We start from the raw sequence: 27,038 nt of genomic DNA, 5'->3' as shown, positions 1-27,038 counted from the left end.
CGAGGTCCGCAAGATGTGTGAACATCGCATCAACGTGCACCATCTTTCAGCACGATTCAATCTGTTTCATAAGTACAAATATTCTTTTCATAGATCAGCTCTTCCATACATGCTAGATTTAAAGCTCGCCTTAATAAGCTAACTGAAAATTACGAAGTATCTCAGTTCTTACGTCGATTAACCGTCTGCGGCAAATGAAAGCTACTGTGAAGTACGAATGGCGTGATGAGAGGAAATAAGCAGAGAAAACGGAACAGTGCAATTCGTCAAACACCACTCATTTGTTAAAAAAAAAAGTAGTGAAGGCCTTCACACCTCACTCCCACTGCCATTGCCACTGTCTATGAATGTCTCTCTTCCACCGTCTCCTTTTCTTTTGTCTGTCTCTCCCACTGTCACTGCCTTCACCCCTATCTATCGCACTTCCTTATCTCCTTCTCCGCCACTTTCACTGTCTCTCTGTCCCACTGCCACTGTCTTTGTCCCTCATTTTCCATCAGATTACCACTGTCTCTTTCTTTTCCGCTTAAAGTCTGCTGCCTTTCTCTTCAACCACTACTGTCTCCTCTACAAGCATATACTTGGGGATGATTTTCTCGCGGTTTTAACCTCTAGACAGAGAAACTGCAACACGTAGGCATGGGGAAAGGAGGAAACTGAGGAAATGATTTCGTGTTAAAGTTCACCGACGTGGGAGGGACACATCAAGCCTATATATGGTCTCCACTCATCTCCTTTTCATTTCCGCTGTGTGATCTCTTTTTTGTCCCACTGCCAGTATCTCTATTCATCTCTGTTTTTCTTTCGATGTTTCTCCCAACATCATAGTTAACTTTCTCTTTCGCTCCCACAGTAACTGTCACTACTCTCTTTCAGTGCAAAAAAGCGCGGTTATGTTCGCAGGCCAAACTTTTATGGTGAGTAAGGCGGAATGAGGATTGAGGCTGATGGTTCCCCTCTTTTCGGTCAGAGTGTTTCAATCGGTTCCTAGACTTACACACAACTTAAACTAACTTATACTAAGAACACACACACACACACACACACACACACACACACACACACACACACGCACGCCCGAGGGAGGACTCGAAACCACGGCGGGAGGGGCCGCGCAGTCCGTGACACGATGCCTCAAACCGTGCGGCCACTCCGCGTGGCGCTGTTCATATAAAACAAATTCTGTAGATCACTAAAGTTTCGATTATTTATGTACTTAGACAATTTACATACTTTGACACATATACACAGTACACCAAAACACGCAGTGTTTTATTTGCAAGTACAAAAATTTCGTATAATAAAATAATTTTTGTAAGGTGCTTACGTTGCCAGATGCTATCATAGCACAATTTCCAACTCGAGGCAGCCTGTGTAAGCGTGAAGTGCTAATTATTCACAGATAGAACGTCATAATGTTTTAATGGTGAAAAACAGCTGGTGACCGCAGAAACCTTGCAATGACCCCAACACTTGCCATGTGTTCACTACGTTAGTTAAAACTACACATACGCCTAAGATCGACAATTATGTGCTTAAAACGGTGTAACTGAACCTTTGGCTCTCGCTAACGGATTATGGTATCGAAAAAAGATTCGATGTTCTCTGAGATCATCATCTTAAGAAAAAAAGAAGGTAAAAAATATCGACGATCTGGAACTAACAAAAATTATGAAGTAGCCATCCACAGAGCTGGTAATTTTCGTACTGAAAAATCATAGTTTTTCGGGGTTTTCTCGAGAACCGCCCTTGAACAAACGGTGCTTTTACAAACCTCCGAACATCCACACTAGACAACATCCAATTTACAGGAACCAACAAATATACTCAAGTTGCCTTGGCTGGAAGAAGTGTGTAATGTTTAAATTTTGACCCTGTGCCATAGGATAGCTACAGTATGGCCGTCCTTCCTAGAGGTATACAAACGGTCGCTATGCTAAGGGCTTGTCCCCTTATGTCTTTGATCAACAGAACACGAGATATGACACCTTGATAAATCGTATTTTCGCGCGCGTCGTTTTGGACTACATTGGTACCAACTGAGCCCAGTATCCCGACGTAGTTAAAGGTAAGAACTTACTTTTGTATGTCGACGCCAACGAAGATCTCTGGTCCTACAGAGGTGTGTGTGTGTGTGGGGGGGGGGGGGTCTAGTTATGCATGAACACACGTGAATGTCACTCAGGTAGCAAACCAATGAAGCACAATAACTACTACAAGCGTCACACTTTCTCGTCCTCTAATCTTAAAACGTAAAACCTCAGTTGAAATCTTTTTCATACTCTAGCAGTGTTATTTGACTTCTTCTTTGCTATAAAATTCACTGAGAAATGTAGTTGGCCGACGACACAAAAATCTGGATGCTGGAAGTCGATGTCAGTACATACTGAAAGCTCGTCCCAAACATTTTAAGACGACCTGATTTCGCGCAATACATAAATACATAAATCTCGTGGCACATCACATCAGTTTTACTATCAGTTACCAGGAATAAAAAAAAAAAATGTTTCGTAGCATTTACTGAATACTTGAGTTACGGATTCTTTAATGGAAGGCCAATGCAGTTTCTTTTAATTTTTTTACCTTCTAATTTTTTTCTGGCGTCCTTTGTCCTACTTATGTTTCTTACTGTGTGATAATCTCAAACATAGAAGTATACAAATAATTCACTTAGTACAATGAATGTAAGGAACACTCGCGTCTGAGAATGTCAATGAGTCACGATTGAATTACATTACCGTGGACAGCTGTGTTTCCTTCAGTGCACTGTATTTCCTGCATGCGACGGGGCGCACTATTTCACACCAGTCGCATACTGCCGTAGTGAGGCAGTCATATGGGTCACCACCTAAAGTGCTACAAGCCATCACTCAATTAAGGCCCTGGACGGAGCCTTGGATTTTAACGGGTCTTGTTGCGGTCCAGCCTAATGGTCAGCAGCAACATGCCGTCACCAATCCTTATCTCATCGATCTGAGGTGATATTTTCTAGCAGCAGGGTTAAATTCACTGTCCCCGACTCGAGCAGTACTGCACTACATTGTCCTGTACGAATTTTCGGTAATGAAAGCTGAAAAAAAAATTAAGCAGAAATGAAAGCTTCTACTCGTCGACTATACCAACTAGAGATGAGAAGTAGTGAGAAGGCGCATATAGTTGTAGTATTTCACATGAATGGCGACGGTCCTAGTACGGAGGTAATTACGGCGACGCTTGATTGTTGGGGCGGAAGCAATTAGGGGCAGCAGCTGCAGCTCCATCAGCGTGACTCCGTGCCGTTTGCGCAAATTCTCCGCGTGGAAACATTAACGTGTGTCAACTGGACCGTTTCACCGTCATTTTTCCTCGATCTATAAATTATACGAACAAATTGAGAAGTTGTAACATGGACATACTCTTTGATCTGTGGATGCCACAAAAACACAGTCTGCCCTTGCTATCTGGGCATGCATTCTTGATGAGGTGACACAGCTAGATTTTGGATGCACCTTTTTAACCTCTGGAGTATCTGGAGAAAATACATAGAATTTTTGCTAACCAAAACAGCAAAAACGGAATGGAAACCGCTTTCAGAAAGACTACTAACAGCACGCTTTAACTTAACACTTGTAATGTCGGTATTATCCACTGATATGCTACTCAGATATTGACCAGAAAAAAATTTTACCACCTTTAAAACAACAGTATTACAAGAAACAGCATAACAGGCATCTTGACTATCATGGGAGACCTAAATGGAAGAGCTGGAACAACAATTAAGGCCAAGAGCATGTAATGGGAGCCCATGGAATTGGATACAAGAATGAAAATGAGGATATGTTTTCAAACTTCTGCGCCAGTCTTTGGAAGGTCGCTGATGGAAGTGCAAAATAAACGTGGAGCTAATATTCGCAGTCAGGATCACCTTACTGTCGTAAATTTTAGACTACAAATCCTGGCTACAAATAGAAAGCTCGAACAACGGAACAAAAAATGTGATGCGGGAAGAATTTAGATTAACGGCGAAAGAAAAATAATTCCGTATTGGACTATGAAACTGCTTTGAAGAACTCCAAGAAGCACGGGAAGATTTCGAAAATAATGATTATACCTGTGTCTCCAGGGTAGGGACATTTGCTGCAACGTGAGCCAACAGGTAGTTGAGTCCAAAAACTATTTGAAGACAGATTGGTTGTCTGAAGTACATGGAATTTGGTCAATATAGAAAGGGGATTAACGCAAAACGAAATATGAGTAAAACAAGGTAACAGAAAACTCAAATACAAGCTGACTACGCAGCTACTGACACTCTAGTAAAGTGGAGTGTGAGGGTTGAGGGCTGGTAGTAAAAAGTGGATGGGTGAACAAGCTGTGAGTACAGAGAGATCCGCAGCGAGGACCGGTGTTACAGAAGTGTACGGCATCACTAGGATAAGGTATTTTTTTTTAAAAAAAAAAAAAAAGTTTTCAACAAGAACAGACCCGTGAAAGTCAGGAGGGTCGATAGTTGACGATAGAAGAAAACAAACTTAGGAGATGAGCACAATATTTTTCCGATCCTTAACAGAGAGCACCCTGAAAACGGCTTGAGAAAGTGGAATGTGCTAAATGCCAGTGAGAAAATAAACGCAAACATCAAAGTAGCCCCCGAACACATAAGTAACAGCAAGGCTCCACGAATGGATAATACTGCATCTGAGCTGCTAAAAGCAAACACTGGCACCACCGCAATTCTACTGCATCCATTGTTTCAGAAGCTGTGTGCAGAAGAGAAACAACCAAACGACTGGAAAAAAGAATTGAGTATTCTGTAGGTTAATGCTAAATCGTAATAAGGACTGTGTGGAGGCATGGCTACGGAAAGATAACAGCGAAGTTGTGCCGATCTGATCGACATTCGACGCGTAATACCTGAGCAGGGCGCAGAATGGCAAAGCATACTGTACCTTGCGTTTATTTATTTATTTAGAAAAAGGCTTTTGACTCTCTTAATAGGAGAATTAGGTGGCATGGCTTCGAGAAATATGGAACACAATAAATGATTATCAATGTTATTAAATCACTGTTTGGCCAGCCGGGGCGGCCGAGCGGTTCTAGGCGCTACAGTCTGGATCCGCGCGACCTCTACGGTCGCAGGTTCGAATCCTGCCTCGGGCATGAATGTGTGTGATGTCCTTAGGTTAGTTAGGTTTAAGTAGTTCTAAGTTCTAGGGGACTGATGACCTCAGAAGTTGAGTCCCATAGTGCTCAGAACCATTTGAACCATTTTTGAAACCACTGTTTGAGGCATATCAAATTAGGATGCTGCACAATGGAAAACCTACTGGAACCATCCAAACAAATCCTGGGAAGGGACAAGGATGTATTCTTTAACCTGTCTTATTCCTGATGGTGCTGAAAAACGTAACGAAAAGATTTGTTGATGGTAGGGGAAGAGGAATTCGATGGAGAATGCAAAACAGGCTTGAAGTAGTTGATTTTGTTGATGACATCTGTGTGCTTTCTCACAAAGATATCGTGACATGGAAGAAAAGCTTGCAAGACTGTAAGGCGAAGCAGAAGCTGCAGGACTGACAGTGTATGTTCAGAAAACTAATGAAATGGGAACGCGAACTGAAAAACAGGAAAAGCTAACAGTATATAGCAATTGGAGCACGCAGAAGCCTTTGTACATCTACCAGATTCTGTCTGTGCAGACGGTGGGGGAAACGAGGATGTAGAGTCGGATACGGAAGGCAAACCGAGTCTTTATCTTACTATATCCTATGTGGCGTAATACAAAAATCTCAAGACGTATCAAGGTGCGACTGTTCGCTAGCTCTTTGTGAAGTATATGCAAAAGACAGTACAACTAATAGTGTCACACTGTATACGTCATAGAAAAGTACACTTTTTTTAAGCCAGATCGGACCTTGTTCCGCCTGTCTTATGTTTCTACTCCTGCTTAATACATCTAACCAAGTTTTTATTAATAATACATCATATATTTGCATCTGAACTTGTCACAATACGGTGAAACATATTACCTATCAAAAAGATTACAAAATCAATTAACCATTTCCATTTTGAGTTACATTCTTATAGTTATCAAAATTACATTTTCCCCAATAATTCAACAGGACCATAACTTGTTTTGAGAAATTAAAAGTTTTTATTATTATAGGTCAACTTGCGGCAAGAACCATGTAGCACTCGGCTGGACGCGTTTTGCTGTGGCGTACCACCAACTTGGAGGCTAGTCGGTCATCAAGGTACTCTGCAAGCCACAGTGAATCGTTCTTAGGCAGCATCTCCAAATACAGTTAACGATCTACTACTCGTAAAGTAGTCTCACTTATCAATATTCTGTCTCCTCCTTTTATGCCTAAGAAGCAACAGTTTCAAAGCGAAAAATTACTAGTTTTCGGACCATTGTAAAGGTTGTTACCTCATTCCAACAGACATTTTTGTCGAATAAACTTTGACACTTTTGTAGGAAAAAGTCTGGAGGCGCCGGGAATCGATCCCGGTACCTCTCACATGCTAAGCGAGCGCTCTACCATCCAAGCTACGCCCCCAGTTTAAAATTCCGCTGCGCCAATGGTGACAAGGTTAAGCAACTTTCACCGCCCAGCCGCGAGTGACGTCGAGTCTGCTACAAGGAACGACATCTTACCTCAGCAGAATCCTGCCGTATCTGGGGGCGTAGCTCAGATGGTAGAGCGCTCGCTTAGCATGTGAGAGGTACCGGGATCGATACCCGGCGCCTCCAGGCTTTTTTTATTTTGTCAGTTTATGCGCCGTTGTATCTGTGACTTTTCTCTATTATCACAATGAACCATTTTTTGTGACTAAGGTATACTTTAAGATTTCTCTACCAGTCATTAACACTGCTCTTTCAACGTAATTCAGACGAATCTATCTCACATTCATCATCCATTCGAGCACATTTTACTTCTCGGAAGATATTGTCTACATGTATCGCATAATGTGTACTAAAAGTACAATTACCGTAGATATTGTTATTTTTAAGCAATCATTTTTCATTCTAATTACTGTGTTTGAGCGTTTCTATGAGGAAATGTTATTTATGCATAACAATCCGAGGGAATCATATGGAACGTGTGATTATCACGAATACAAACTATACCATTACATTTTTTTTTAATACTACTTCACAGTTACATACACATACTCAGGTGGCTTTTTCCTGCTTCACAAATTTCTGAATATACATACTGTGCTGCCAAATATTTTGTAATATGTCTACCACTTTTAGCCAAATTGATGCTTTTTGAAACTCTTTCTGCTTTCTGCCAATGAACCTGAATCATTGCTATTGTGGATATGATGGAGATACAGAGTAGGATAAAGTTGCGTTAGTCGCGCCACAGCTAAGTCATAATCCGGTAATATCTGATCACAGGATCGTAAAATGCGGTAAGTGGTCTAATACTGAACTAAGCTGTCAAGTATGTAAGCGAAACCACGTGGGTGGAGCGCTGGTTGTCGTGACAGGACTATAATTAACAACGAAGTTAGTTGTTTTTATTACTTTCTCTCGCTCATTTGTAAGCAATTTTAGAGATGAACATAATCAAACGGTACAAAACTTCGAAGTTATGCCTGTAGTTCTGGTTTGAAACGGTAATGCAGTCACTGTCGTAAGTCGTGCCTGTGAAGAAATCGTTAATCGTACTGATACGATAGGTGTTGATGGAAACTGCATACCAACTGAACACTGTTCGTTTCAGCTGATCAATACGTGAACAGAGAGTACAATAAGTGGGAGCGGAAGGATATGAACGAAGCTTCATTAAAACATCGGCATTGTCAAATTGGATGTAATGAAGGATGTAGGAAAAACAATATACGAAGCCTACACTGCATCATCATTTGAAGGGTTTAAATAAAACATCAAAATCTGAAAGACCTAATGATACGACAGCAGAGATGGAAATGAATTAGCACAGAAAATAATTAATTTATAGTCTAGTTTCTTCAGAGTAACTGATATCGAAGTAATGAAACTTGCCTACCAACTTGCTGAACCACCGCATTGCTTCGATAAAAATAAGTAGTAAAAATGGTATTGCAGGTTTATGAAAGCTCATCCAACTTTGTCCTTGAGAGTTCCCGAAGCAATATAGAAGGAAGAGGTTTAATAAAGAGCGGATTAGCGAGTTTTTTTAAATAAATATGTGGAGGAAATATTACACGAACATAACTTTGCTGACGGCCGAATATGAAACAGCATTATCCACAATTCACAAACCGTCTAAAGTTAGTGATCGAAATTTCAAACACTACGTGGACGCAATCACAAGCGGAGAAAGGGATGTTACACCGACATGTGCAGCTGCAATGAATGCGGAAGGCCAATTAATACCTTCGATGTTAATATCTAAGCGCAGCATAGCAAATGATGTCTCAAAAAAGGAAGCCCCGCCAAACACAGCATTTGGATGCTCGACAAATGGATGGATAACATCAGAACTAAACGTCCGATAGCTACAACATTTCATGATATGCCTGGAATTAGAAAAAAGGGAGCAGAAACATATTTTGCTTTTACTGTATAAACGTAGCACACACCAAAAATTTTAGACGCAATTCAGCTGCCTCGTGATTACGGTAGGAGGAGGAGGTTAGTGTTTAACGTCCCGTCGACAACGAGGTCATTAGCGACGGAGCGCAAGCTCGGGTTAGGGAAGGATGGGGAAGGAAATCGGCCGTGCCCTTTCAAAAGAACCATCCCGGCATTTGCCTGAAACGATTTAGGGAAATCACGGAAAACCTAAATCAGGATGGCTGGAGACGGGATTGAACCGTCGTCCTCCCGAATGCGAGTCCAGTGTGCTAACCACTGCGCCACCTCGCTCGGTGATTATGGTATAATAATGCTATCGTTTCCTTGTCACGCGACACATCGTCTATAGCCACTGAACGGATCGTTCTTTATAATACTAAACAAAGAGTTCCAACAAAGCGGCATCTTCGTGGCCACATACAAATCTTGGCAATGTCATAAAACAAGTTAACACTGCAGATCTCCTGGATAATGCATACACCAGGATCGGCTTGTATGGAAATAGCGAGATAGCATTTAACTGTTTTAAGGCAACAGGCTTTTAGTCATGTGATAAAAATGTAGAAGCACGGGACTTTGTGACTACTACCGTGCGTGCTGTTTAAGGGGAGTAGGACGTCAAACGGGAAGACTCGGAGCAGGAGAGGAACCACAGGACATTTTAATTTCTACTGTCTATACTTTTACAAATAAATTCATAAAACTTTGTCAGCATGACCAAGAAGGATTGAGGACTCACACTCATAGCAGTGGAAGTTCAAAAACGTAGCAAAATACCTTTTTTTATATGTGAAATTTCATCATTTTTCACTTACTACTGGCTGTATTTGTTTCTGTGGGTACACTTTTCTTCCGAAGTAAGATAGATTTTTCGATGAATTTTGCACAGCATACAAGCAGTACTTACAGGTGTATGAAACTCTAGAATTTTCCAATCATCATCATCATCATCATCTAAGACTAAAAACCTTTCAGCGTTCAGTCTGGAACATAGCCCCCTTATAAAATTCCTCCATGATCCCCTATTCAGTGCTAACATTGGTGCCTCTTCTGATGTTAAACCTATTACTTCAAAATCATTCTCAACCGAATCCAGGTACCTTCTCCTTAGTCTGCCCCGACTCCTCCTACCCTCTACTGCTGAACCCATGAGTCTCTTGGGTAACCGTGCTTCTCCCATGCGTGTAACATGACCCCACCATCTAGGACTGTTCGCCCTGACTGCTACATCTATAGAGTTCATTCCCAGTTTTTCTTTGATTTCCTCATTGTGGGCACCCTCCTGCCATTGTTCCCATCTACTAGTACCTGCAATCATCCTAGCTACTTTCATATCTGTAACCTCAACCTTGTTGATAAGGTAACCTGAATCCACCCAGCTTTCGCTCCCATACAATAAAGTTGGTCGAAAGATTGAACGGTGCACAGATAACTTAGTCTTGGTACTGACTTCCTTCTTGCAGAAGAGAGTAGATCGTAGCTGAGCGCTCACTGCATTAGCTTTGCTACACCTCGCTTCCAGTTCTTTCACTATGTTGCCATCCTGTGAGAATATGCATCCTAAGTACTTGAAACCGTCCACCTGTTCTAACTTTGTTCCTCCTATTTGGCACTCAACCGGTTTATATTTCTTTCCCACTGACATTACTTTCGTTTTGGAGATGCTAATCTTCATACCATACTCCTTACATTTCTGATCTAGCTCTGAAATATTACTTTGCAAATTTTCAATCGAATCTGCCACGCAACTAAGTCATCCGCAAATGCAAGACTGCTTATTTTGTGTTCACCCAGCCAGTCTATTGTTTTCAACATATGATCCATAAATAATATGAACAACAATGGAGACAGGTTGCAGCCTTGTCTCACCCCTGAAACTACTCTGAACCATGAACTCAATTTACCGTCAACTCTAACTGCTGCCTGACTATCCATGTAAAGACCTTTAATTGCTTGCAAAAGTTTGCCTCCTATTCCATAATAGACAATAACTTCCTCCTAGGACCCCGGTCATATGCCTTTTCTAGATCTATAAAGCATAGATACAATTCCCTGTTCCATCATAACACTTCTCCATTATTTGCCGTAAGCTAAAGATCTGGTCCTGACAACCTCTAAGAGGCCTAAACCCACACTGATTTTCATCCAATTGGTCCTCAACGAATACTCGCACTTTCCAAAAATGTTCAAATGTGTGTGAAATCTTATGGGACTTAACTGCTAAGGTCATCAGTCCCTAAGCTTACACACTACTTAAACTAAATTATCCTAAGGACAAACACACATCCCATGCCCGAGGGAGGACTCGAACCTCCGCCGGGACCAGCCGCACAGTCCATGACTGCAGCGCCTTAGACCGCTCGGCTAATCCTACGTGGCTCGCACTTTCCTTTCAACAATACCTGAGAAGATTTTACCCACAACGCTGATTAAAGAGATACCTCTGTAGTTGTTACAATCTTTTCTGTTTCCATGTTTAAAGATTGGTGTGATTACTGCTTTTGTCCAATCTGATGGATCCTGTCCCGACTCCCAGGCCATTTCAATTATCCTGTGTAGCCATTTAAGACCTGACATTCCACTGTATTTGATGAGTTCCGACTTAATTTCATCCACCCCAGCTGCTTTATTGCACTGCAATCTACTGACCATTTTCTCCACTTCCTCAAATGTGATCCTATTTCCATCATCATTCCTGTCCCATTCTACCTCAGGCATCCACAGGATTCACCAGCAGTTTTCCTGACCTGTCCGAAATACTTGTCATTTCCTTCTTACCTCCCTTTCGAAGACTGCTAATTACACTCCAGAATGGTTTTCCAGCAGCTTGACCCATAGTCTCCAACCTGTTTCCAAAGTCTTCCCAAGATTTCTTCTTGGATGCTGCAATTATCTGTTTGGCTTTGTTTCTTTCTTCAACATAACTTTCTCTATCTACCTGAGTTCTAGTATGTACCCATTTTTGATACGCCTTCTTTTTCCTTTTACAGGCTGCCTTGACTGTGTCATTCCACCAAGCTGTTTGCTTCATCCTACTTTTACACACTACTGTTCCAAGACATTCATTAGCCACTTCTAGTACTGTGTCCCTGTACCTTGTCCATTCCTTTTCCAATGACTGTAATTGACTGCATTCAACTAACTGGTACCTTTCTGAGATCGCTGTTATGTACTTGTGCCTGATTTCCTTATCCTGAAGTTTCTCCACTCTTATCCTCCTACATATGGACCTGACCTCCTGCACTTTCGGCCTCACAATCCCAATTTCACTGCAGATCAAATAATGATCAGTGCCATCAAAGAATCCCCTGAATACACGTGTGTCCCTCACAGCCTTCCTGAATTCCTGATCTGTTATTATATAGTCCTAAGTATACCGGTGAATGTTCTTATGTTTAAAAAAGGGGTTTGTGATTACTAAGCCCATACTGGCACAGAAATCCAAGAGTTGTTTCCCGTTCCTGTTGGCCTCCATATCCTCTCCAAATTTACCCATAACCTTTTCATACCCTTCTGTTCGATTTCCAATCCTGGCATTAAAATCACCCATGAGCAGAACACTGTCCTCGTCCTTTACTCTAACAACTACATCACTGAGTGCGTCATAAAAACTATCCATCTTATCTTGAGCTGTCCCTTCACAATGCGAATATACTGACACAATCCTAATTTTCTTGCTAGACACTGTCAAATCTATCCACATCAGTCGTTCGTTTACATACCTTATTGCAACTACGCTGGGTTCCATTTCTTTCCTGATGTAAAGCCCTACACCCCATTGTGCTATTCCTGCTTTGACTCCTGACAGGTAGACCTTGTATTCTCCCACTTCCTCTTCTTTCTCACCCCTTACCCGAATGTCACTAACAGCTAAAACGTCCAGCCCCATCTTACTTGCAGCCTCTGCCAGCTCTACCTTCTTCCCAGAGTAGCCCCCATTGGCATTAATAGCTCCCCATCTCATTACCATTTGTTTGCCAAGTCGTATCTTAGGAGTCCCTGGTTTGTCAGTTAGAGGTGGGACTCCATCACCTCCAAAGGTCCGAGGCATTTTGCTCTGATTGTTGCCAGCATCATATTTAAAGTACCAGGGAAGCAGGTTGCTAGCATTACTTGCCCCGAGTCCCATTGGGTTTTACCCCTAACGGTTGAGGGACTAACCGGTGGATTTGGTAGTCTTTGCCGTATGAGCACAAAGGTGAAAACGACTCAGAATATGTCCGAGATGCCCAACCTTATTCCAAAGTAACTGGTATCCCAACTGTCAGGACCACTTACTTGGCCACTCATACGTTGCCCGTGGTTCATGAACTAGGACATGACTACAGGAACCCATACCCACACCATGAACCACCATGAATTTTCCAAATCTATTAAAAACAGTGGAAAAATTGAGATAATTAACTATAAAATTTTAGTTATTTCTAAATAAGAAGTTTAAAATGTAGCAGTTAATTCATTTTTTCATAAACTAAATAAACTCTAGAGTTTCATACACATGTAACTATAGTTTGTATACTGTGCAAAATTCATCGAAGAATCTCTCTTACTTAGGAAGAAAAGTCTACCTATAGCAAACAAATGCAGCCAGTAATAAGTGAAAAAATGATGAAAATTCACATGTAAAAAAATGTATTTTGTTACGTTTTTGAGCTTCCACTGCTATGAGTATGAATCCTGAATCCTTCCTGATCATGCTTTCAAAATTTTATGAATTTATTTGTAAAAGTATAGACAGTGGAAATTAAAATGTCCTGTGGTGCTCCAAGTCGGCCCGTTTGACGTCCTACCCCCCTTGACGATCACACCAAGAATCGGTTGATGGAACTGACGAAACAACGAGAAATTCTGGAAGGCTGTCTAACACTGCAATACCACTCAATGATCAATATGGACTTGTCTCAAGAATGTGGACCCGAAAACAACATGGCAACAGTTGCCGAAATTAACAGCAACAAATGAAGTGTTACTTGATCATTTCATCTCCTATTCCGTGTATAACAACAATTATCAAGTAAAGACGAAACGATCTAAATCAACAATGGAATTAACATCAAGTCCTTGCAGAAAGGAAACAGAAGCCACAGAAAAGGCAAAAGAAAAGAACAAAACTTTGCACAAACTTATAAAAAGTTGGCTACACGATCATGAGCTGGCCTGTATAGTATTTTACTATACAGGCCAGTATTTCCGCAACACACGAGTTCAAATAAGCTGATTTTCGATATGCCAGTTGCAGCAATTTAATTTGTTAATTTTACAGTTCTTTCCTCTGAGTAATTTCACTGCGTGTATCTGCGGAAGTAACGTTACGTTCATAGTTTGCAAAATTGTTACTGTGGCGTTTTGCTCCATATTTCCTGGATTTATTTTGTCGTCGCTGACTTCTTATCGAAAATGCGACTTAGGTTATAGAGGGTGTGGATTTCGAAGCTAGGCACATTAATCGTACCAAAGTACGGATTCGAAAAAGTATGAAATCTCATTTTGAGAAAATATTTTTGTATTTGCGTGTAACTGGTTGATAGCTTAAAACATAAAGATTCATTATAGGCGAAACAAAGTATGTTATTTAAATTACCCTACCAAATATAATAATTCTCCCTTAAGGCGTACGACTTGAGCAACCTTACCGTAGATGAAAGATGCATCCTGTAGGTCGCGAGGACAGATGGGCGGATACAGCGAAGATAAATGTGCAGGGAAGTACGCGCCTTAAACCTTGGAAGATCGTGGAAAATCAACGCAGACGAGAACTGTATGCAACACAATACTAGGCAGAAAAACTGTTCCGGAATTAATATTACCAGATCGTCCGTGTTCAGAATGTTAAATATGTTCATGTCGTGTGATCGCTGTACATGCATATCTATTTTAAGGAGACGATATTGGTGCAACAGTACATCGTCAAAGCATGATGAATTAAGCAATGCGGTTTATTCACCCAAGTCAACCAAAGACGGTGGTGTGAATGAATTGAAAACATTACCTTCCGCACCAACAAGTTGTTTCCTTTTGGAAAATGTAACTTATGAGAAGTTTCTGAAGCGAAATATAGATTATATGATGTCAATATGTTGCTAGAGTGCCATTTATCTTTCACTCCTCTTTCACACATATTTGCAATTAATTTGTGTACTGTTTTTGTGACAGTGTATGATTATGTGTAAGTATATATGAATTCATGAGTCCATATTCGGAAACTACTTGTTATAAGAAAAATGAAATGCCAAATATAAATATGACGGATAACACAGTGCTTCAGCTGTTACGTTTCTCGTAAGCTACAATGATTAAGCCGTGAACAGTCGTTCAGAGATCTTGACCGAGTTCACATCTGAATCACTCACAGGGAATATAGTATAGCACTGCCATTTTTAGGGCGATACTGCAGATACCAGCCTTTTCGCCAAGCAGTTGGACGCAGCCGGCGGGCTGCATAACTTCGGCATCAGGATTGTTCATACGGTACGAGTCGGACTAGGACAAGCATCGCAAGTATTCAACGCAGCAGTGTAACGGAGCTCATGCAGGACGACCCAAGCTCTTTCCACAACACCGGGCCACGGATTAGTTGTCCTGAGCGGGACTGGAAACAGCGCGTCGTCACAAGTGGGCCATAAAGCTGAATAAATAACCACTAATTTTAGCAGAGACATTGTCCAGCAGAGCCTACGGGGACAAGAAGGTCACGCCGGACGACCGAGCGATAAGGCACAGCACGCCGCCATTACAAGTTTGGGCCTCCACCATCACACCATCTGCTAGTGTCAAGTCTTCCTTCTTGGACTGGGCACTTCTCCACCAGTAAGCTGCCTCCTCCCCTACACGAGCAGCAGCCAGACGCATGCGCCGAAGGGAAACGAAACGAGAGCGGGACAGTACAGCCACCGATCCTTCCGTGTTGGCGTGTGTATGCCTAGGCGCCACGTGCCGTTACCCGCAGGGGACGAGATCCCCCATTGGAGGCTGGCATCTCCAGCAAGCAACACAGCACTCTTCAGCGCCGTTGGCTCCGTCCACGAGCGGCCTTATCTTGATAACTAGGCTGCACGCTGCTGTGTAAGCTCCTAGAATCCAGCATTCCCATGCGCCAACGTCACAGCGCGGTAGCCTTCAGCTCGCCGCCCCACACACGGTCCTCACCACGTGCAGTGAGAGGACGTGGCCGCCGCCTCTGTCAGTCTTAATAGAATGTTTTGACGTTTTACACAGTTTGTCTAAGCTACTAACGGCCCGCTCCTTTGCCTCGTCACACCGATGCGATCCAACCCCACACAGAAACGGTTATGCACCTCCGGACCACTTCAGTTGCTGTCAAAAGTGCTGCGTTGACTCAATTAGACCACGCAGAACGTAACCACAGCTGTGGTTTGCATCGCACAGAGGGGGGAGTGAGTACACAGTTAATTCTGCTTGTGTGGATGGGATCTAGGCAGGAACAGCACTGTAACATGAAAGTTGCGTTGGTCAAACCAGTGGAATCGGTTGATGTGTTGCAGTTTTGTTGAAACTGCAGGCAGTACTATTTGTAGCTGGTGAGATGTTATCAATGCATCGTGTGGGCATAGTTTACCTTATGCAGAATCAGTATCAGTAGAATGTTTTACGTACAACCTTTATTACCATATCGTGCTAGGCGGCTTACGAAATCCAGGTGGTTAATGATAGGCACAGAATATAAGTTGTTATTTTAAATGTGCGAGTAGAGTGAACTGATACTGTGTCGTACTTATTGTGTATGGAGGGCCAAGATTCTACAATGACCGAGTCCGATGACACAAGTTTTCTGCAGCAGGACACTACGCAGTTTTTCCTTAATGAGGTACTTGACTTGACAGCCGACAAGATGAAATTACTGTGGCGAATAGAGACAAGCATGAGTAATTAGCAATACTAGATCAGTCTTATTCTCAGAGAGATCCAGCTACCGCCAACCTGATTACTTCCTTTTCTGGTAAGCCAGGTGAAGACGCAATGTGTTTTTGATCATCCGGAATCATCTGCAAAGATGGGTAGTTAGTCAGATGATCAATGCTGCACTTAACAAAATTACGGCCGGTTGGAAAGGCAAAGACGTTTGTCATGTGTACAAAAGGGTAAAGGAATCCACAAGCTTTTAACCAGTTGAAGGACAAACAGCGAGAGATTTTACCGCGAGCAGTTAAGAGTGACGAAGACACAGTGAGTCAGTGTTAAGTTCTGCAGTCAGAATAAGAAAGATTAATAGTGAAACATACGAATTAGGGGAGAAGGAACAGGCAAATAAGATAATATGGTACTCCAGAAGCCAAACATTGGACCGTTCACTCCTCGTTGAGGTGCTTGTCACCCGATATGTCTAGACAGGTACCCCAAAAGACCTGTACAGACTTAACTGCTAAGGTCATCAGTCCCTAAGCTTACACACTACGTAACCTAAATTATCCTAAGGACAAACACATACACACACCCATGCCCGAGGGAGGACTCGAACCTCCGCCGGGACCAGCCGCACAGTCCATGACGGCAGCGCCTGAGACCGCTCGGCTAACACCGCGCGGCCTGATATAACAACAGGAGTGCAGAAGAAGCAAGAAGTGTTTTCCACTAATGCAAAGTGTAATAGATTTGGATGACGGGGGATCTTTAGAGGCTATTTAGGCAGCCCCAATGGGGTAAGGACGATGCAGGTGGACACCATCAACGGGATTATAGGAATATTGGTGTGAACAGATAGTTGCCTGCTGTATCTGGCTAGCGAATCACACAGTTTGTTTACAAAAATGAACGAGCTTAAAAATCCTACGTTAGTTCGTCAATGAAAACACACTGCAGCATTTCAGCCACATAATAGCGTGAGCCTGAGCAGTGTATTGCAGCAGCACTTACAGCAGTTGAGCACTGGATGCTGTCACTATAATAATTCAACAAGGACGATGCAATGTCGCGCGGCAGATTATCTCGCTGAAACAACGAACTCAGCAGTACTGCAAAAAATAGTGCAGCAAGAGGTAAGGCAGATTACTACACTGGCAGTGGCGTTCTAGATACGTAATTGGTAGTGGCGAGCATGCGTAACACGAGCACTGCTGCTAACTACAAGTACCGGACAGTTTCTAACGAAATTATTCTGCCTCGCATCTCTACCACGATGACAGGGCAGTGCAGGACAAGATCGGCACATGGACCTGTAAGCATACTTCAGCAGTACGGTCCAATCTTGCCTTGTGGGGGGCAGGTGGCTCCCCATGCACATCATCCGACTACCACCATTCGCAGGATGGGCTGGGCGACTCATCGCAGTGCCCTTATCCCACGGTGACGAAGTGGAGGCGCCGCCTGGGACTACAGGAGGTAGGGCGCTGTCGATTATACACGCTGTTGGTGCGATATCGCACTATCAGCTAACGTAATGAGGCGTCCGCAGAGAGGAGACTCCGCGTCAGCATCGCGGAGCGTGCAAGCAGACAGTCCAGCGCCAGCTGGCCACTGACCGGGTATACAATGCATCGCAGATAATGCTTCATGAAGAACGTGTTACTTTTGCAACTGCCTTTGTCAGGAGCCTTCTGGCCTCCCATCTCGCCTCTAGTTTGGTTTACTTAGATGACTCCATCATATTCTCAGTAGACATGAAGTAGCAAAGACAATATCTGAAGGAAGCTTTTAAGAGATTGAGGGCTAGCACATCTGATACTGAGCGCAGAGAAGTGCCATTTTTCCTTAGAAGAGGTAGTGTAATTAAGTCATTTAATAAGTAAAGATAGAGTAAGGACAGACAAAGGCTAGTGCAAGCTGTACGAGAGTTCCCAGTCCATAAACCGACTAAGGAAATGCAATCTTTTTTGGGACTTTCAAATTACTACAGAAAATTCGTGTAAGAGTTTGCTGACAAAGCACAACCAAAAATATCGAGTAGTGACTGACCGCTCTGCTTTGAATTGGTTATTGGACTGAAGGACATGTCTAGCAGACTGACAACATTGGCCCTGAGACTTGGCGAATTCGACTATTAATTAGTACATAAGCGAGGGAAGAATGCAGACACATTAAGCAGGAACGTAGCAGTGTTGAAAGTTCTGCGTTGTGGTCTTGCGGAGTGGTAGGCAGCGCAGAAACTAAGCAATACAGGATAGCCCATGTGACAGACTGTCGCGCAAGGAAACGAGACTAGGGCTGTGAGCAGCAGTACCAGCGAAGTTTTAGGAGGATATTATAAAGGAAACACATGATAATGTGTTATCTGGTCATGGAATTTGCAGAGGAACAAACCAGAGTGGCCAAGAGATACTGGTGGAGAGGAAGGAAAGTAAATGTAGCTCAATCAGAGTGGCCAAGAGATACTGGTGGAGAGGAAGGAAAGTAAATGTAGCTCAATCCGCGAGGAACTGCATACAGTGTGCACAGTGAGCCGTCTTGAATTGTAAGCGAGTGCCATTGCAGAGGCTACCGGAAGCATCAAAAATTTGAAATTGTTGGATTTTCTGTATTAGGGTTGTTCAATCGTACATCTGCAGGAAACAGATTCGTATTAACAATAATACATCACTTTTTGCAGTACATGGAGATGGTTGCTATGCTAAACCAGCAGGCAGCAATAGTCACACATGCAATGGTTAGCAACTGGATGCTGAATTTTGAAGTGCCAGGTACGATAACTACAGACCATGGTACGAATAGACCATGGTACGAAATTCACATCAGACTTACTGAAGGAGCTGTGTCGATTGATGCATGTGAAGAAGTTATGAATTAGTCATCTTCATCCACAGGCCAATGGTAGAATGGAATGAGCACGCAAAAAAATTTGGAGAATGTTAAGTTACTCTGTGAAAGCACATCACACCGACCGGGGCGGGATACATTCTAACGTATGTCGTGTCAACATATAATTCAAAAGTACACACGATGACTGGGTTGTTCCCATTTGAGGTGGTGTACGGTGATAAAGGTAAAGCAAGATAAATACGGGCAATAGGTCCGCATGTTTGCAAAAACAGTACGAGAAGTATGGAAACAAGTACAGAAGGCGAATACAAAGGCGTCTTGAAAGCAGGAGGACTCAGTGACAGATACGGCAAGTGTATGGCAGTATGAAGTAGGACAATGGGTGATGTAATTCATTCCGTACGCGCCAAAAACGCAAGACGAAGAAGTTCATCAAAAGATTTCAAGGACCCCATCCGGTGGTGGAGACTACTTCCCCCGCCAACGTGAAGCTTCAGTTGTCAACGAGAACAACAGTACCTGCTGGGGGTCTATAATCTTTTCGATATAGTTCAGAGTCGATTCCTGGAGTTGAAGGGGCAGAGAAACACGAGGACAAGGAATCAGAGGAAGGGACATGAAGATGCTGACGAGCCTGTGCAAGATGTACAGTACACATTAAGATTGACAGTGTGAGGGGCTTTTCAAGGATTTCCTTTTTCTCATATTTTTACTTATGTACAGGATTGCAGTGAATAACTTACGTTAGTGTGAAGATTCTTTCTATTATTTTGTTGTGTATTGGTTTGCAAATGGCAACAACCTTCTGAGGAAGAAGGAAGGATGACATTAGTCCCTGTCCATAGCTTGCAACACGCAAAGGACAAGAATGGAAGTAATTCATAGGGTCAACAGAAGCGGAAACTGACAGAGGACTACTGTATATTTTAATTCGAGTCTTGGTAACAGGAAGACATGCGCAGTTTGTGTGTTATGCCATTCACAGATACCCAGTGAAGAGGGGAGTTCTTGTAAAATTCGTGCAGATGAGGATCCACGGGATATTATTAATGCTTGAAGATGGTAGCAGATATGTAATAATGACAGAGGAGGAATTACAATGTCGTCGAAGGGGAGAAGTCACAGTGCGTCCAACTGCATAATGCAAACCAGCCAGAGCACGCGCATGGTACAGTTGTTCTCAGCCAAACGGAAGGCACCAGTTTAGCCGAGGGATATCGTGGAACCCAGACTACATTTCCACGAAGCAGGTTTTCATTCGCTTTACTTCACTTACGATAACATGGTAGTAGTTGTTACGAGCAAGGGAAGCTGGTGCCAGAAGGGTTGAACTTAAGGGAATTAATCAATAGGACTACAGACGACATAACAGGGTCACTCGTCCATCTATCAGTCACGATTTCGGGAATTACGCAACAGTACGTATCACAATCGCATTTGTATTGGCAGATGTAACTTTCAAATTCTGAAGGTGGCAGGGGTAAAATACGGGGCGCGAAAGGCTATTTACAGTTTGTACAGAAACCAGATGACAGTTATAAAAGTCGAGGGACATGAAAGGGAAGCAGTGATTGGGAAGGGAGTGAGAGAGGGTTGTATCCTACCCCCGACGTTATTCAATCTGTATACTGAGCAAGCAGTAAAGGAAACAAAAGAAAAATTTGGAATAGGAATTAAAATCCATGGAGAAGAAATAAAAACTTCGAGGTTCACCGATGAAATTGTAATTCTGTCAGAGACAGCAAAGGATCTGGAAGAGCAGCTGAACGGAATGGACAGCGTCTTGAAGGAAGGATATAAGATGAACATCAACAAAAGAAAAACGAGGATAATGGAATGTAGTCGAATTAAATCGGGTGATACTGCGAGAATTAGATTAGGAAATGAGACGCTTAAAGTAGTAAAGGAGTTTTGCTATTTGGGGAGCAAAATAACTGACGATGGTCGAAGTACAGAGGATATAAAATGTAGACTGGCAATAGCAAGGAAAGCGTTTTTGAAGAAGACAAAGTTGTTAACATCGAGTATAGATTTAAGTGTCAGGAAGTCGTTTCTGAAAGTATTTGTATGGATTGTAGCCATGTATGGAAGTGAAACGTGGACGATAAATAGTTTAGACAAGAAGAGAATAAAAGCTTTCGAAATGTGGTGCTACAGAAGAATTCTGAAGATTAGATGAGTAGATCACATAACTAATGGGGACGTATTGAATAGAATTGGAGAGAAGAGAAATTCGTGGCACAACTTGACTAGAATAAGGGATCGGTTGGTAGTGCATATTCTGAGGCATCAAGGGATCACCAATTTGGTATTGGAGGGCAGCGTGGAGGGTAAAAATCGTAGAGCGAGACCAAGAGATGAATACACTAAACAGATTCAGAAGGATGGAGGTTGCAGTAGGTACTGGGAATGAAGAAGCTTGCACAGGATAGAGTAGCATGGAGAGCTTCATCAAACCAGTCTCTGGACTGAAGACCACAACACCACCACCTCTGGAATTATTTCTACTGCCAAATGTAGCATATCTAAATGAAAAAAAAAATTACAATCTGACCTAATCCAATCATTGGATTACACATAAGATAAAAATTATTTCATCATTCTCATTTTTCAATAAAACCCTACGGTCAATCTCTCAGTCTCGCTGCTTCTATTAAGTAACGGAATTTTTAGAATATACGAAATATGTGACTTGAAACAGGAAATCCTACTGCAGGCTCTCTTTAAAAAATAATATATTTACGGTAATATTATTGTTACATTTCTGTAGCTCATCAAAGTGTATATATTTGTGTGTGTGTGTGTGTGTGTGTGTGTGTGTGTGTGTGTGTGTATGTGTGTGTGCGCGGAAGGAAATGCACGATATAAACACTACTTATGAAAAAGTTATGTACCTTAAATCTATAACATTTTTTCGATGAATCAATAAATGCTGAACTGCGATCGAATCAAGCCGTTATATACACTCCTGGAAATGGAAAAAAGAACACATTGACACCGGTGTGTCAGACCCACCATACTTGCTCCGGACACTGCGAGAGGGCTGTACAAGCAATGATCACACGCACGGCACAGCGGACACACCAGGAACCGCGGTGTTGGCCGTCGAATGGCGCTAGCTGCGCAGCATTTGTGCACCGCCGCCGTCAGTGTCAGCCAGTTTGCCGTGGCATACGGAGCTCCATCGCAATCTTTAACACTGGTAGCATGCCGCGACAGTGGGGACGTGAACCGTATGTGCAGTTGACGGACTTTGAGCGAGGGCGTATAGTGGGCATGCGGGAGGCCGGGTGGACGTACCGCCGAATTGCTCAACACGTGGGGCGTGAGGTCTCCACAGTACATCGATGTTGTCGCCAGTGGTCGGCGGAAGGTGCACGTGCCCGTCGACCTGGGACCGGACCGCAGCGACGCACGGATGCACGCCAAGACCGTACGATCCTACGCAGTGCCGTAGGGGACCGCACCGCCACTTCCCAGAAAATTAGGGACGCTGTTACTCCTGGGGTATCGGCGAGGACCATTCGCAACCGTCTCCATGAAGCTGGGCTACGGTCCCGCACACCGTTAGGCCGTCTTCCGCTCACGCCCCAACATCGTGCAGCCCGCCTGCAGTGGTGTCGCGACAGGCGTGAATGGAGGGACGAATGGAGACGTGTCGTCTTCAGCGATGAGAGTCGCTTCTGCCTTGGTGCCAATGATGGTCGTATGCGTGTTTGGCGCCGTGCAGGTGAGCGCCACAATCAGGACTGCATACGACCGAGGCACACAGGGCCAACACCCGGCATCATGGTGTGGGGAGCGATCTCCTACACTGGCCGTACACCACTGGTGATCGTCGAGGGGACACTGAATAGTGCACGGTACATCCAAACCGTCATCGAACCCATCGTTCTACCATTCCTAGACCGGCAAGGGAACTTGCTGTTCCAACAGGACAATGCACGTCCGCATGTATCCCGTGCCACCCAACGTGCTCTAGAAGGTGTAAGGCAACTACCCTGGCCAGCAAGATCTCCGGATCTGTCCCCCATTGAGCATGTTTGGGACTGGATGAAGCGCCGTCTCACGCGGTCTGCACGTCCAGCACGAACGCTGGTCCAACTGAGGCGCCAGGTGGAAATGGCATGGCAAGCCGTTCCACAGGACTACATCCAGCATCTCTACGATCGTCTCCATGGGAGAATAGCAGCCTGCATTGCTGCGAAAGGTGGATATACACTGTACTAGTGCCGACATTGTGCATGCTCTGTTGCCTGTGTCTATGTGCCTGTGGTTCTGTCAGTGTGATCATGTGATGTATCTGACCCCAGGAATGTGTCAATAAAGTTTCCCCTTCCTGGGACAATGAATTCACGGTGTTCTTATTTCAATTTCCAGGAGTGTAGAAAGGACTCTTGCAGTTCAGTGGTCCACATTCCTTGGCATGTTCACAAACTCAATCATGTTAAAGTGTGGTGTCCTATCTACGTAACATCGAATCCATTTAGAAAATGTGATGGTGAATAATTTCTTTTCCAATGGCAGAATGGGAACTAGCTACACTTTACATCACTACTCCACATCTATATCCCACAACACCACGTTGAACTTGTGTGACATTCGATCATATCTTTTATGTTAAAATCTCCCAAAGGTTTCAAAGGCTGACAGGTTGTTAACTTACAATTATAACAAATCGTTATTTATTAATCTCCTATGTGCCATTCCCTTGAAAAGGCAAACTTTTAAAATACGCAAGATGTAATACGAAAACAACCAAATAAGAAAATTCTTTACTAACCAATATGCCGTTTTCTCTTATTTTTTTAAAACAAACCATACCAACAACGATGTGTTTTCGAGACTCTCTAATTGTGCTGGTGCTTTTTGCGTAGGTTATAATACAAAACCCACAAAATATGGGCTCTTCGACTGAAAACAACGAAATCCATAATAGCGTCTCTCAAGCGCTGCTTGTAAGGCAGAACGCGATCTTGCATCTCCATGGCCCGCGTTCCTCTCTAAAAAGAATAAATCTGACTAGTCTTATTCAGCTTTCCACGCTACAGAATGCTGTGAAACAACTTCCACGCCACAACGTCACAATATTCGACCAGCTCCCCGTCCACGAACACTTCGCCCCATGTGAGTAGGGCTCTAGTCTTCAGTCCATACTGTCATTTTGCAGTCAGTATGACTCGCAACGCATTAAAGTCTAGTCTTATGGGTTCCAGAAATTCACTCAACAGGCTGTCCACCAGCAGAATCCCTTCGTCGCGTACTGAATGCTGATGAGATTTTACGAATGGTAGAAAATCGTAAGCATCACAGAAACTGACTAATCCTCTAGAGTAAAGCCTGTATGTGTTGCGGAATTAAAGAGTGGAATGACTTACTGGTCTGAAGAAGCTCTAAATCTTACATGGTTGTACTCGCTTTCAAAATAAAGACTATGATGGTTTTACCTGTGTGTAATATTACTTGATTACTTTCAAGCGGACTACCTTTTCTTCTACGACTGAACATCTCTGATAATCGCTAACAATCCTCTGATTAGGTTAAAAAGGCAAAATGGTTTCAGGTCATTACGAAGCTTACACGACGATGTCGCCTTTACATACAACTGCCAGAAGACTACAGTGTAGTATGTCTGGAACAGCGGCATTCCTGTAAAACAAGCTATGAGTTCCGCACATAGAATAATACTTGATTGATCTACCATACAGAAATTCTTCCCAAAAGTCCCACACATAAGGGCCAGTGCTGCACAGAGTCTCAAGGGGAACCAATTAGAACCATGAGAGGATCGGTAAGACTAAGCCGCCAGAGAAAATCCCATTTTGTTTCCAACATTCATTTATGTTACAGGATAAAAACTTTCGACTAGAAATTTGATACAATCAGCAATTAATATTAGGTACGAATACTGACCCTTGCATTTCTGGAAAGAGACTTGAATAGCCTCAAAAATTACAATAAAAATAAAAAGAATTTCTTGTCATTTATGCACAGAGGAGTGAAAGAGTGCGTTTTAGACAGCTACTGCGATTTTGGTCTGAATCGTATGATAGTACTTTGTGATACACTGTGGAGAGATCTATGCGCCTATCTCGTCTATGGGTCACTTTCACAGCCTGACAGAGGAATGACGTTCGATTGTAAGTCTACATGGACAGCGAACGACATAACTGCAATGTGTACGTAATTATTAAAATATTTAATAAATTTTTATTAGTATAATATTTGCGGCATAATCGTTGGGAGAAAATGGGAGTATTATGAAACCATCAATGGCATTTCTTAAAAGGACATTTGTTGTCTCAAGTTGTGGCTGATTAGCATATGTACTAATGGTCGCTCACATCACCACCTTCACTCTCATCGAATAAACATTGTAGCACAGAACATGAATGACTTCTGTAGTCCTTCCAATTGAGCAATGCCCCACTTATCAAACTGGTGTCTAGTTGATATGTTTACGTGGCCATATAATCCCTTTTTCCTATTATATTATACAGTGTATCTGTACTCCAAACTTTCATGACGCGCCAATATTCTTGTCTACAGGTTGTAGACAAAAACATGAACACACCAAAAATACAATACCTTACCGAGCCACTTGGTTAGGGAAACAGTTGGCATTTAAAACATCTTCCAGTAGTCTCGAAATGGATAAATATAGGTCCTGTGTTGTCTTCAAGGGAACCTTATACTATTCTTTCTGCAAAATAAGTTCAGGTAACGATGACGGAGGTGAAAAGCGATCACATACCTTTCTCTCCTAAGTAGACCAGGGGAGGTGCGACAATTCATCCTCGTGCTCACAAAACTATTCCTGGACGATGCGAACAATGTGAAGAGGTGTCCCATCGTCTTGGAACACAACATCGCCACTGGGGAACAAATATCATGGGACTGACCTGATCATTCAAAATGGTAATATAATCCTTGGCAGTAATGCGACCTTGCAGAGTAACCATGGGGACCATGGTTTACCATATTATGTCCACCCAAATGACCACCGCCCCCCTGCTATTTTTCACACTTAGAACGTAAACTGGGCCTGATGTTGGAAACAGTGTGAAACAAGAATCATCCGACCAAATTACATTCTTCCATTGCTCCAAAGTCCAGATTCTAGGGCTTCAGTATCATGTTCTCCAGTTACAGGCATTTGCAGCACTAATGAGTGGTTTTGGAATTCCAGTTCGCCTTGCAACACTCTGCTTCTGAAGCTCCTTTCGTGTTGTTTTGGCGTTGACAGGGTTAGCGAGTGCGACATTCAGTTATGCGGTAACTATTGCTGTTCCTCTTATTTTTCATCAGTATCCCTTTCAATGGCCGTCTTAGCGGACACTGTTTTCCGTTTTCCCAGTATGTGGCACAACTCTTATATATGGCATCTCTTGGAATACCAAATACTTCTGCTAGCTAGGTTACGAAAGCGTCCACCATAACAGCACCAACAATTTGCCCAAGTTTGAATTCACTTAGCTCTAACATAATGCACTCACAGCTCCACAGGCCAGGATTGACACTTTGTAGCATACTGAGAACATTGCGGAGAGCCGTTCGTAGAACAAGCGCACGTTTCGCCAGCACCTGCATTTATTTTCAAGCATGCATTTCTTCGCGGTGTTTGCATTTTTTGTCCTGTAGGTGTATCAGAATATCTGAACTACCAAAGTAACTGTTTTCAACAGTGCAGTATTCGGAACAGTGAAGGTGTGTGTGTGTGTGTGTGTGTGTGTGTGTGTGTGTGTGTGTAATCTTATGGAACTTAACTGCTAAGGTCATC

General features: G+C 42.9%; 1 protein-coding gene and 2 non-coding genes across 12 annotated transcripts in view; 1 reads left to right on the top strand and 2 right to left on the bottom strand.

Annotated features, from left to right (window-relative positions):
- Positions 1-27,038, bottom strand: part of LOC126185003 (ran-binding protein 3) — a 298,168-nt gene that overhangs the window by 13,852 nt on the left and 257,278 nt on the right. The window lies entirely within an intron of this gene.
- On the bottom strand, positions 6,464-6,536 carry Trnaa-agc (transfer RNA alanine (anticodon AGC)). The gene has a single exon. It is a non-coding gene; the product is annotated as a tRNA-Ala (tRNA).
- On the top strand, positions 6,658-6,730 carry Trnaa-agc (transfer RNA alanine (anticodon AGC)). Its single transcript has one exon. It is a non-coding gene; the product is annotated as a tRNA-Ala (tRNA).

The sequence above is a fragment of the Schistocerca cancellata genome, chromosome 1 (assembly GCF_023864275.1).
Source record: "Schistocerca cancellata isolate TAMUIC-IGC-003103 chromosome 1, iqSchCanc2.1, whole genome shotgun sequence".
Lineage (NCBI taxonomy): Eukaryota > Metazoa > Arthropoda > Insecta > Orthoptera > Acrididae > Schistocerca > Schistocerca cancellata.
This window is presented reverse-complemented; position numbering and strand designations above follow the sequence as displayed.